This window comes from Macrobrachium nipponense, chromosome 21, assembly GCF_015104395.2.
Source record: "Macrobrachium nipponense isolate FS-2020 chromosome 21, ASM1510439v2, whole genome shotgun sequence".
In the NCBI taxonomy this organism is placed as follows: Eukaryota; Metazoa; Arthropoda; class Malacostraca; order Decapoda; family Palaemonidae; genus Macrobrachium; species Macrobrachium nipponense.
The window spans coordinates 8,649,665-8,663,441 of record NC_087212.1 but is presented as its reverse complement, the minus strand read 5'-3'; the positions used below and the strand labels follow the sequence as shown (position 1 = coordinate 8,663,441).

Here is a 13,777-nt window from a genome sequence, read left to right as displayed (position 1 = left end):
TATCTTTCAACAGTTTGAGAGAGAGAGAGAGAGGAGAGAGGAGGAGGAGCCGAGAAGAGAGAGGAGGCCTGCAGTAGGACGGAGAGGGAGGGTGAGAGGAGAGTGACATGGAGGGCGGAGTGACGAAGAGAGAAATTGAGAGAAGAGGACAGGAGTCTGAAATTAGCCCCAAAAACCGCAATCCCCCAAAAAAAGCAATCACACCCACCACACACAACACACACACACACACACACACACCCACACACATGACATTTTATATTTTCCAAATATCAAGCCGCAAATAACCTATTGGCATCGAATTCGCTAAACTTTGGGAATAACTTCCACCCAAATGGCATTAGCCTATATTCAAGTGCACCTACCCGGACAGGATTCACATAATTCATTATCATAAATAATTCCCTCTGGATGCAAGTTATTTCTGGGGTACAGTCACTATAGCATTAACAGAGTATGGGCCTATTATACATATATAATATATATATATATATATATATATATATATATATATATATATATGACTCACATCAGGATCGAACCAGGTCTTTCAATTGAAAGACGAGGCCGCTGCCAACAACTGAAAGACCTGGGATCGATCCTGAGTGAATCAGGTATATATTTCTGTTCCACGCGTAATTGTGCGTTGATAATATACATATATATATATATAATATATATATATATATATATATATATATATATATATGTATATAAAGGTAATCAATCTACCAGTCAATTTTACCAGATAGGCACGTTTGTAATTGTATTACGCACAATGCCCTCTTCCTCAACTTCTCGAATTCTTCAAACTTTTTGGATACAAGGCAACTTGACCTCGTTCTGATACTCGGGATGTGGGTTCGAATCGCGCAACCGGACATCACAACTTACTTCATATTTCTTGCAAATGGATCTAAGGCTTTGTAGTGACAAGCGTATCCAAAGTGAGACGAATTTGACGGGAAAAGATGTTACAGTGACCATTACAACATATAGCTATAGACCTCTATATATTAATACATATAAAATACGAAACATAAAGTATATAAAAGCGACAACGACTTCTTCCGCACATCTGAACTAGGGACTAAAAGTAACAACTAAAAGTGCATAATTGAACCAAAGGTACACTATGGTACACGACAGTCATCGCATGCATACGATGTCGTGTAAGCTAAAGTAAGTCGCGTTATACAAAAAGAGGAGGTTTAATTTAAAAAAAATGGGAGTGGGGGGCTACTGGGGACGATCCGGGAAAGGGATAATGATAAAAGATACATGGGAGGGGGGGGGGAAGGGCATGATATGATACATAATGGGAAAAGGGATTGAGAAAATGAAATACGAAGAGAAGGTACAGAAAATGACAATAAGTATCTGCACTGTGAAGGAGCGGTTCATGAAATGGTTAAAAAAAAAAACAACCATGATACAAGACAGGAATGATATAAAGCTACGCAGGAAGGAGGCTGCAAAGCTGATCTAAAGCTAACTGAGATGGATACATGGAATGGGTATAAAACTACACTTAATTAAGTGGACCGGACTGGAGGATACAAGGAATGGTTTTATTGTTATAAAGCTACACGTACAATGGACAGGAGGATACAAGGAATGGTTATAAAGCTAGACGTAAAATCTGTTTGGAGGATACAAGGAATGGTTATAAAGCTACGCGTACAATGGACAGGAGAATACAAGGAATGATTATAAAGCTACACGTAAAATCGGACTGCAGGATACAAGGATTGGTTACAAAGCAACACGGAAGGGAAGAGCGCGTGATATAAAACACCATGAGAAAGAGAGTATAAAACACCGCGGAGGGACGATATAATATAAAATAAGATGGTACAGTCCTACATAACAAATTACCTCGGATGCAAATGAACTTAACTGAAGTCACAAGAAAATTTGTAAACTACGTCATATAGTATATACTAAATGTATAGTATATACACGATGCGGCGTTAACGCAAACGATATATATATCTATATATATATATATATATATTAGTATATATATATTATACTATATTAATGTATAGCATACGATGCGAAGTTAACGCCAACGATATATATATATATATATATATATTATATATATATATATATATATATATAATATATATATATATATATATATATATATATATATATACATGAATATGTATATATACGTAATGTATATATGTATTAAATCATGTTTTGGTTTACATAAATACTACAAGGAAAAAAATTTTATTTAAAATAAAAACACGCAACAAGTCCAGAAAAGCACCTAAAAATCTCCACTATATATATATATATATATATATATATATATATATATATATATATATATATATATATATATATATATAACCTTTTCCACAAGGCAAGGGAAAACCTCACACGACCGGGCAGCGCCTTAAAAAAAAGATAAAAAATAAAAAAAAAAAAATCCTTCTCGGCAGGAGATTAAATATTCATCAAGATATTAAAACGCCCGAAAACTTAAGTATATTCCACGCTACATTAATGTAAGAGACTCCCCACAAGACTTGCGGCTGCAGACTGCAGCTTATTGCTGCAAATATATATACGCAAGTCTCCCGCGGATTTCATTTTGCCTCCCTCGTGAACTGTACCATTCTGCTTTAATTACTGCGATTTGCACGGGCTGAAAAAAAGAAAAACAAAAAACTCATGGAGGAAACTGTGCGGAACATAACGGAATGGCTGTAGTATAACTGTATGTATGTATGAATGTCTATATATATATAAATATATATACATATATATATAAAATTTGCATATTACGTACAGTTTTCTCTGAACAATTCTAACCCGTATATAATTAATATATATATATATATATATATATATATATATATATATATATATATATATATATATAATTTAAAACATGTGCACACGTCGGAATTGCATCTTTACATCCTCATACTTGAAAGAGAGAGAGAGAGAGAGAGAGAGAGAGAGAGAGAGAGAGAGAGAGAGAGAGAGATGAGAGAGAGAGAGAGAGGAACAAACCTGTAACTGAGACGAATCCACAACAATAAAAAATCTTCTGAAATCACATTTGCACAATCCGTCCTCAGAGAACGCAACACGAGAGAGAGAGAGAGAGAGTCTCTCCGCAAATCCGGCCTTCTTGCTCCACTGCCCCTTTAAAATGTGTCTGTGGACGATGAAAAGGGCCAGCGATATATATCCATTAGCCCAATTTATGAAATAATAATAATAAAATAATAATAAATAATTAATTAATAAAATAATAATAAATAATAATGAATAAAAATAATAATATAATAATATCAAAAAAATAATAATAATTTATTTATAATAATCTGGCAAATGAAGTGAAACAATTAAGTCCCAAGATAAGTGAAAAAAAATATAAAAATTAAATTTATTTTTACATATTTTGTTTTATTCTGGCAAATGAGTAAAAAACAAAAAAATTAAGTCCCAAGATAAGTAGTGAAAAACCAGAAAAAAAAAATTACATAATTTTTGGTCTATTTGGCAAATGAGTGAAACGGAAAAATATCTTTTCAAATCGCCATATATCTGTCAAATATTTGGAAAAAAAAAAAATATCTATCGCAACTCCATACATCTTTCAGTCTATTTGGCATAAAATTTAAATATAAATAGCTCTATCGCAACTCCATACATCTTTCAGTCTATTTGGCATGAACTATAAATAAATATCTCTATCACAACTCTATACACCTGCCAGTCTATTTGGCAAAAACCAAAAATAAAAAATAGCTTTATCAAAACGACATAGACTAGCACATCTTCTATCAGTCTATTTGGCATAAACTATAAATAAATAGCTCTATAAAAACTCCATACATCTCTTCTGTCAGTCTACTTGGCAAAAATTAAAAACATACAATAGCTTTATCAAAACGACACGCATCTTCTGTCAGTCTGTATTGTAGTATAACTTAAAAAAAAAAAAAATATCAAGACTCATATACTATTCCTACTAAAATGTAGATGTGAAAAATCTCTTTTAAAACTACTTCTCTTTTAAAACTACTTACAACTATCAGCTATTTGGAAAAAAAAAAAAGTAACTATCATGACTTACTCCCTACTCCACTATTCCAACTGAAATTCGGCAAAAACTGAAAAAAATAATACGGTTCTATCAAACGACTTACTATTATTACTTGAATTACGGACTCACTCACACACACACTATTCTATCCATTACGGTATAAATACGGGGGTGGGACAGGTATCAACGGGAGCAAAATAAATTCCAATTGGTGGCGGCTCCGGAAAACTCGTTAGAAGAGCAAGGAAAAACTGGGGAAAACTGTTTTTGTCCTAATTTATGGGGGGCAAAGCTTAGCCTATCTGTTTCGGATTTCAACAGAAATCTACGGCACAAGCGAATGGGAATAAGCGAGGTTAAAAAGAATGACTAAATCGAAGTTCCACTTTTCCTATCAAATGAAAAACAGTCACGATTATGGATGTGACTTATGCTGTCAATATTATTCTGATTAGGCTATGGACATTATGAATGGGATTAAGTACTGATATTAGTTTTTGTTTTAAATACAATACCAAGATATAAAATCATTAAAAATATAAAAAATGTGATTGTTATTACAATGTGGAATCTTTACCACTATCATTACCCAATAAGAAATGTAATAATCATAACTAATGAAAAAGAAAAAAAATACCATCGACAAATAATAGAAAAGTGATAGAGATGCCATGACCATTATATATATATATATATATATATATATATATATATATATATATATATATATATACATATATATAATATATATCATATATATATATCATATATATATATATATATATATATATCCACACACTTGAGAAAGAATAACCATTGAAAATCATATGGAACAAACCAGAGTAAGTACCTACCTACTATACAGAAAAAGGATAGTCATATTAAAAAAAAAAAAAAAAAAAAAAAAAAAAATCAGGGAAGCAAAATCATTCTATTTAGATCTAAAGCCAATTCAACAATTTTAAAATGATAAAACTGACCTTTTTCTTCAACATCCAGAAAGACTGGAAAATCACACACAGACAGACACACAATCTCTACGCACTAATCTCTCACAACGTACACATCGCCACTAATGTCAAGAACATCAACGCTTGCTCCATAGAGAGCAATGGAGAGACTCCGAGCTAGCAATAACGCTGACTTGAACTCATTCCATTCCATTATTTTTCCTTCCTTACCCCTACCTCCCTTCCCACGAAAAACCCACTCCCTCCCCCTCCCTTTTTTTTTAAAGGATATCCTGCGTTGTGACGTTTCTTATTGCTTCATAAACGTCGTTCTCCATCTCCTCCCTTATAAGACTACTCTGCACAAGATCCGACGAGCAGAACTGTGAAATCGCTTTTCTTCTTCTTCTTCTTCATTGTTATGCTTTTCTTTTCTGCTCCCTGTTTTTACGCTCCGGCTACGTAACAATTTCATTCATCAGCTTTTCGCGGCGTTCATGTTAAAGAAAAAAAAAACACGGGAGTTGACGATGCTTGTCATGAATTAATAAAAACTACAAAAAATTATAATTCATGATAAATACAACTTATTACATAAAATTAAATAAATGTAAAATGAAAGAAACTCATAAATTTGCAAAGCAAGTTTCATATGATGGCGTGTTCATTTTACGAAAATGAGAAAAAAGAATGTCGGATAAATGAAAGTGACATCAATACAAAAACTTATTTTAAAAAAATTAAATATATATATACCTAAAAATATAAGCCGAGAAAAATACGAATGTCCAGTCAATAAGAGATGACATCAATACAAAAACATTCATAACAAAATATAAATAAATATATACCTAAATATATAAGCTAAGAAAATATACATGCACTGCTTATCAACAATTGAAGAGGCGACGACGCAACAGCAAATACAAAAAGCATTTCAATATAAATTAACAAACGGACGAATAAACGAAACACCAGACAACTAAGAATAAGAATACTGTAAAAAGAAACAGCAATTTCTCCCGGGCGCGTTTTCTACAATATTTATCACATGATTATCCGGCTTGGAAAGAGATATCCGGCACACAGGTAAAAGTATACTAAATCACTAGATTAAAATAAACAAACAACTGTTTTACAAACACAGGAAAGCGTTTGTTTCTTTTGCGTGTATATATACGTGTATGTATGTATCTACATATATATTATATATATAATATATATATATTATATAATATATATATATACGTGGTATGTATGTATATACATACATACATATATATATTATATATATATATATATATATATATATATATTTTTTACCAATATACGTTACATAAAGAATTTTGTATTAATTCCGCACGCACACGTGATTTTTTTATATATTCACAGACATTAAGCCATATGTCCCAATGCCAAACTCACTATAATTTTCAAGAGTAGACTAGGCTAAGTCAGTGTGAAAATCGTAGTGCCTCCCACACACCCACCCCGGATTCGAATCTGGGCCTTGGGATTGGACATAGCGACAACCAGTCAATATCTGTCCCTTACATATATATATATATTAATATATATATGTTATCTATATATATATATAATATCATAATATTATACAGATACATATATACACATAATACATATATATGTGTATATATATATATATATTATATATGTATATTATATACATATAAATATATATATATCTATATCTATCTATTCTTTTTATCTATCTATCTATCTATATATATATATATAGTATATATCTATATATATAATATATATATATTATATATATATATATATATATGCTAACAGCTCTTCTTTGGCGCTTTCTCATGAATATCACGTGGCGCCCAATTCGGAGCGATTACCCGCCAAGGAGCCCAAATTCTTTCATTCCTCACACTGGCGGGAAAGCAAAAACGGATGGCGTAGTACTAAGCGGAAGAGCCCCTTTAACAATCTAAAGATTCATGCGAAAATACAAAGCTGGGTACTAACTTTTTTTTTCCTCTTTCTCTCTCTCCCTTTCCTCTTCTCGTTCCTTCTTGTGTACCCATAAAAATAAACATTTCTCCGCCGGGAAGACAGGAGAGCTGGTGGAAGGGAGGGAGGAGGGACGGGGATTGGTGTAGGAGGAGGAGGAGATGGAGGGAGATGAGTTAGAAGACGTGGAGGGAAGGAGTGAATTCATATGATTTTCAGGCCGATATAGAAATACATGTGACCTCTAGCTAACCCATCTCACACTGACGCCAATAAAATGGAATAAAACGGAGGTATTCTGTCAAGCGAAATTCCAGCAAACATTCGACACATCAAAATCAATTCCACCGTTTTAAATTTAACAACAAAAGCAAAATACTACCGTACTTTACCACCTGAAATTTGTTTTATCAAAAATACCGGGCATTGCAACCCTAATGCGCTTTTGCCTTTTAAAACATTGTAATGCACAGAGCGTTTATTAGTTCTGTATAGACTACGGCTGTTTCCAATAATAATACGAGGTACTTTATATCAGCTCAGAGGCCATATACAAATACAGAATGGAAAGTGCTTTTGTGGTTAACAAACCTCCGTAACTTGTAAACAGCAGCAATTTTCAAAACCAAATTCTACCAGGGATATAGTGTTTAGTAGAAAATAATAATATAATGATAAAGAATAAATTTAATAATTTAATAAAATAAATTAAAAAATAATATCTTCCAAGTACGAAATATGAATTCTTTACATGATAAGGAATTAGTACATTAATGAATTTAAAAATTCTGATAAAACCACAATTCTTGGTTCTACGTACAGTGCATCTTGGACACAATCAAATTTAGCCTAACAGGATTATAGTAAGACCATACTACACTGTGAGTATGAAAACGCTGAATGACGTAGACCTAGACTCGGGCTATTTTATTACGTGGGAAAAATACTACGAATCTTAGACTTGAGCCCACATTAGCCTAAAAACAAAAATCTAGGCCTAGTCATCTTACCGCTGAAGTGTCGTACACCTCGTTCTAAAGGAGAAAATAAAAAGAGAAATATAAATAAAAATATTGAAAGGTAAATGAAATACGTATAAAAAAAGATTACATTTGACGCGACACGAAAATACGAAAATAAAACTCGGTATTTTACGGAATATACTAGAAATAAATATAAAATGTCATCCTGAATAGCTTATACAAACATAGCGACCGCATGAAAGTGATGGATGCAGCAACACAGTGCAATCAATAATCAATGGCAGTAAATAAAATCTAAAGCATCAATGCCTTTTTTTTTTCTTTTTACCAATATCAAAAGCAAGGAGTGGCAGCTTGTCAATAATTACGATAGGTCAGTACGAAAAAAGCTAGAAAAAGATATTGCCACACATTTCGAAGAATATGACTACATTACTTTCCGTACGACGATGGTCATTCTGATATTTTCTATAGGCCTAAATTCATAACATAAAATGTATATATAGGCCTTCATAACTTATTTCTGATTCTAGAGGTAGTTCCAGGGGGTGGGATAACACTGCATGTAAGTAATAATAATAACAAATAATTTTATAAATGACAGAAAAAAATGTTCCCCAAAACAATTATTAATTTTAACCGAAGCAAGATACTTGTGTTGTGGATTTGATAAATAAGACACACATACCATACAGATAAAAAAAGATAAAAAAAATACAAATAGTCATTTATTAAAAAAATTAACTTTAACTGAAGCTCTAAATTTATTTTGACGTTGACTTTAAAACTAACATTCACATTTTACTACAAATTAAAATATCATATTTTAACCGAAGCAAGAAACATATTGCAACGCAGACTTCATGAGATACCTAATCATATCAGACAACATTTACAAAATATACGCTTTCTTAAAACAGAGCAAGAAACTCATTGTGACGATACTGCCATCTATCCAAGTTAAATCCCCACAAACGCAAAATAATACAGAGCGTAGAACTATGCCCTATTACTCATAGGCCTAAATGGATGGCAAAACCCGCGCGGCAAACTAATCCCACTCATCATCGAGTTTTATAAGCCCTTCAATGTTTACTTCGAGTAATTTAGGCCTAAGTGCCGGCTGCATTGGCCAGAAAAAAAATGGCAGAATCTATTGTGGTAATTAGTCCCTGCACACTGAGCTGATCCCTTTCATAAATATTTCTCAAACTACTCTCAACCCCTCCTCAAGTGTCCAGGCTTACTTGACCAACATACATATACCTCTCTTATCTCAAGTGCCTAGGCCTATTTTACATACAAAAGCCTCCTCCCTACTCTTTCCTCTGAACCGCAGGGGGTAAAGCCCTATCCACACACAGAAATTTCAAGATTAACCTATGGCACATCTTATGAGTAAACTTCCTAATAAACGGCCCAACGTACCAAAAGGGGGACCCTTTCCCCCTCGGAGGCACATAATATAATAAACTTTGCCCTTTGAAGAACCCACTTGGACCCTCTGACCAACATAACATCAAAAGCCATCTTGACCACGAACCGGCTTAGATTTATTTTAAACATTTAATATTTGCAATAGGCCTAAACAAATACTTATGCACTCACAAAAAAAAAAAAAAAAAACTGAGCAAACTCACACACGGAACAACAGGATTACCCATCTAACGCGAAGGCCTCTCAAATTTTCCCAAACCGTCTATAAATTACCTAGCCAGGGCAATCATGACTAAAAAAAAAAAAAGCAATACTACCTATTCACTGCAACCGTGGAACTGGAAGGAAACAGGAAAGGGTTATAAAAATAAGAAAAATAAATATAAAAGCCAAGAACTTTATATTTGTATCAGTCCAAATTACTTCCGAATAGCTGCAACTCGGACCTGGCCATATTGATCTTCCCAACATCCTAGCTTCACTATCTTGCGACTCCTCTTTAGCATTGGGTACTACTATAACAACGGTGTAGCTTATGGCAGCTCCCTCTCTCTCTCTCTCTCTATTTCTCTCTTTCACACACACACACACACCTTTGATATGGAAAAGTAAAGTATCTAAACGTATCATGGCAAACGAAATACATAAGGCCTATAATCGTTCGCGGTCTTTCGTGCATGTGATATTGGCCTACACACAATTCTATCAATACTCAATATACCACGAAAACCGATGCTTCATTTTTTTATTAGTCAACAAGCCGCAAGTACCTTATCCATGATGGAAAACAGACTAAGGAAGTCCTACATAAGAGCATCCTAAATTATATCGTGTAACATGGACGAAAACCACGTTCTCTAAGCACCGGTAACCGACACAAAACCACAATTCAAACGACCATTTCACAAACAATTCCACACATAATTAGTCTGAACGATTTGCTATTAAAACTTCAGCTCTTATGATTAATAAACGCCCAAACGAAATACTAACGACCATATGTGTCTCACGAAATATCAAACTACTGCTAGCCCACGTTAACCCCCAGCCAGAGTTCTTTCTTAGTTGAATATAACGTAAGTATTATTTGCTACAGATAATTTGAGGCCAATGACTGGCACCTGTTACCGAGCACTTAAACTGAAATAAGTGTCACTTCAACGTTAATATTAAAAAAAAAAGTATCAAATAATAATGACATAAACATGGACCCTGTCATGCCTAATCGTCAATTTAAACATTTAACCGTAGCTATTCCGTCCGTAAGCACCCTGGCAACAGTATTAGTCTAATAATATAAAATACACTGAAGAATCGTTTTACTTCTGTTTACTATTATTTTAATCATTTCTATTTAAATTAAGGATACGCCGCAAATAACAGGCCTAGTTTTTAAAATACAAAATATACGAATACTTTAAAAATATCCCATTTAAGGGATTCGTTTCGATATTTGGAAATTAAGAATATATATCTGGAAAAAAACAATAGGCCTAGTTTTTATACATCAAAAATTATTACAAATTCACTTGAGCGATTTCCTATATTCGTTGTAGTTTTAACATACAATGTAAAATAAATAGGTTTAGCCTTTTCCATGACGGGCCAATTCTCGGATAACATCCAAAATCAAGCCCCAAAATTAATCTAAATAATAAAGTCCCAAAATGAATACAAATCCATTTAAGACTCGATTTTCTCATATATATCGTGGTTTTTTTTTATTGTGTAAAATGAAAAATAAAATGAAAAACAATAGTTGGTTTCTACCGCGATGGGCCTCTCCATACCCTCGAAAATGAGTCCCAAACTACGACCACAACACATGCTGGGATACGTGTAACAGTAAGTCGTAATATACGTAAACATTCGCATACACGGACGAGGTAAATTACGAAATGACTTTGGAAATAAACTCACCTATCATACATGGTAGAACCTGTGGGGTCGTGGTTGTTGTAGTAGGTGGTTGTAGGAGGCGATATCCAAAGAGTACAATCCAGACAAACAATCCTCTTATACCAAATACCTTCTTCTATGGGAAAAAATATTGAACTCACTTTTTCACTTTTATCTCATTTGTATAATACAGCGCAACCCTTTTTCTTTCCTTTTTTATATTTTCAAAATTACTCTCACTTTTTTTTTTGCTTTTCAAAACGACAGAATAATAATCTCGAATAATCTCGCTCAACAAAATCACATTCGAAGGAAACGAAAACTTTTTTTACTATTATTTTTCTTTTTACTTTTTTTTTCTTTTAGGGGTCAAGCCACCAACCACTGCGAGCACCTTTTCGTGTGGCCAGCGAAACTTTCACGGGATTATTCACTCCATCGCTCGTATTTCATCGGGTAAGACGATGGGAAAGCATTCTGCAAGACTTGGCTGTACGTTAACACACATCCACTGGTTTGATCCTTATCATGTTAGCTCATTTATTCCACTTTATTTCACACACAATGGAAAATGACGGAGAGAAGAGGGAGCGACACAGTCTGTACACGCCGATGACTCAACTGACACTGACTCGCCAGCCAACAGCCAACCTGCCCGGAGGCTAAGACGCGCAGGGCTACCAACCTCAGAGGTCAGCGTCGACTTCACCGCCATTATATGTATTCGCACAGAGAAGAATTTGGAATACCGTCCTGCAGTTTCGCTAAACGAGAAAGCATTCCCTTCAAGACAAGAAACAGAAACACAAACTGAGATAGTTAAACGTATTTCTAACCAAGCAGCGGGAGAAAATTATGAAAAAGCGGACGAAACAGAAAAAGCCAGGCCTACAAACCAAAATCACGTTGCCACCAGTCCATCTAGAGATTCCTGAGGAATTCATCAAAATATGCAGTTTTGACGAACATATTTCATTGCTCCGCTGCCGCTTTTCAAAAAGTCGAACTAAAAGTCGCTTGGGCGACTTTGGAAATTACCGCTAATTTCCAGCGCTGGGTTAATCGGCCGGACGGTACCGTCTTGTTACATCAACAATACTAAATTTATTTTGAGAAACATGGAATGTCCATCTCAAATTGTGTTTGAATCAGATTCAGGAAAGATTTGCATAATGAAAACCAAAGAACTACTTTGAAAACTCAGATTGAAGCGTTGGAAAAGTCAGCTGCAGAATTCAATCATAAATATATATATATATATATATATATATATATATATATATATATATATATATATATATATATAAACTAACACACACACACACACACACACATTATATATATATATATATATTATATATATATATATATATATACATATATACATTACATATATATATATAATAATATATATAATAATATATATATACATCATAATATATATTATCATATTATTATATATATAGACTATAATATATATATATATATATATATATATATATATATATATACAACAGTAAATATGATATTCAAACTTTTGTTAAACATTGTGAATGCATCAGCAGAATGTATTCACGAGAAAATGTCATATGTCCCCATATACATAAATTATTATTAAATTTAATGTATTTGGATGCATATCCCCTGTAAGTTTTCTTCTTCTTTTTTTTATTGATCTAAGCGAATCATGAGTGTCAGAATGTCAGTTTCTTGCAATGATAAATTTTACACAGGTCTCCCAAAGGGTTTACTTCTATTGTTTGTGATCGCAAAGTTTTATAAGGGATGTTCTAAGGCTAAATTGTCTCCTGGTATTGTACAGTTTAATGTGACATCCTTATTGGTATGCCAGTGATGTATTATATGTATTATATCAGATATTGTCTTAGATAACTGTGATTAAGATCAGTCTTAGCTTTCTGAAAAGAGAACTATTGCGCCGGCGTTGTCTGTCCATCAGCAATTTTTTTATGTCCGCCTTCAGATCTTAAAAACTACTGAGGCTAGAGGGCTACGAATCGGTACGTTGATCATCCACCCTCCAATCATTAAACATACAAAATTACAGCCTTCTAGCCTCAGAGGGTTTTATTCTATTTAAGGTTACGGTTAGCCATAATCGCGTTTCTGGCAACGCAATAATACAGGCCACCACGGTTGCCGGAGAGTTTCATGGGACGCGGCTCATACAGCATTAAACCGAGACCACCAAAAGACAGATCTATTTTCGGTGGCCTTGAGTATGAGATGTACAGAAAATTCGATTACATATTTATCTTTGATTTGGAGTTTGCTGAAAACTCAATACATTGCAATTTTTATGCTTATGCATTTTCAGAAAAATGCTACTGATGTAAAAATAAATAAATAAATAAATAAAAAGCGTAATTTCAAAATCATTTTTGCGTGTTTATAATCTGTGTCGTGGAATATTCAGATGA

The 13,777-nt window shown here is 33.4% G+C and overlaps 1 protein-coding gene across 1 annotated transcript in view; it reads right to left on the bottom strand.

Moving 5' to 3' along the window:
* LOC135197759 (ephrin type-B receptor 2-like) overlaps window positions 1–11,963 on the bottom strand; it is a gene marked incomplete in the record, with an annotated part of 698,018 nt that extends 686,055 nt beyond the window's left edge. The window contains 1 exon segment of the mRNA XM_064224842.1: window positions 11,358–11,963.
* Window positions 11,964–13,777: the final 1,814 nt, after the last annotated feature.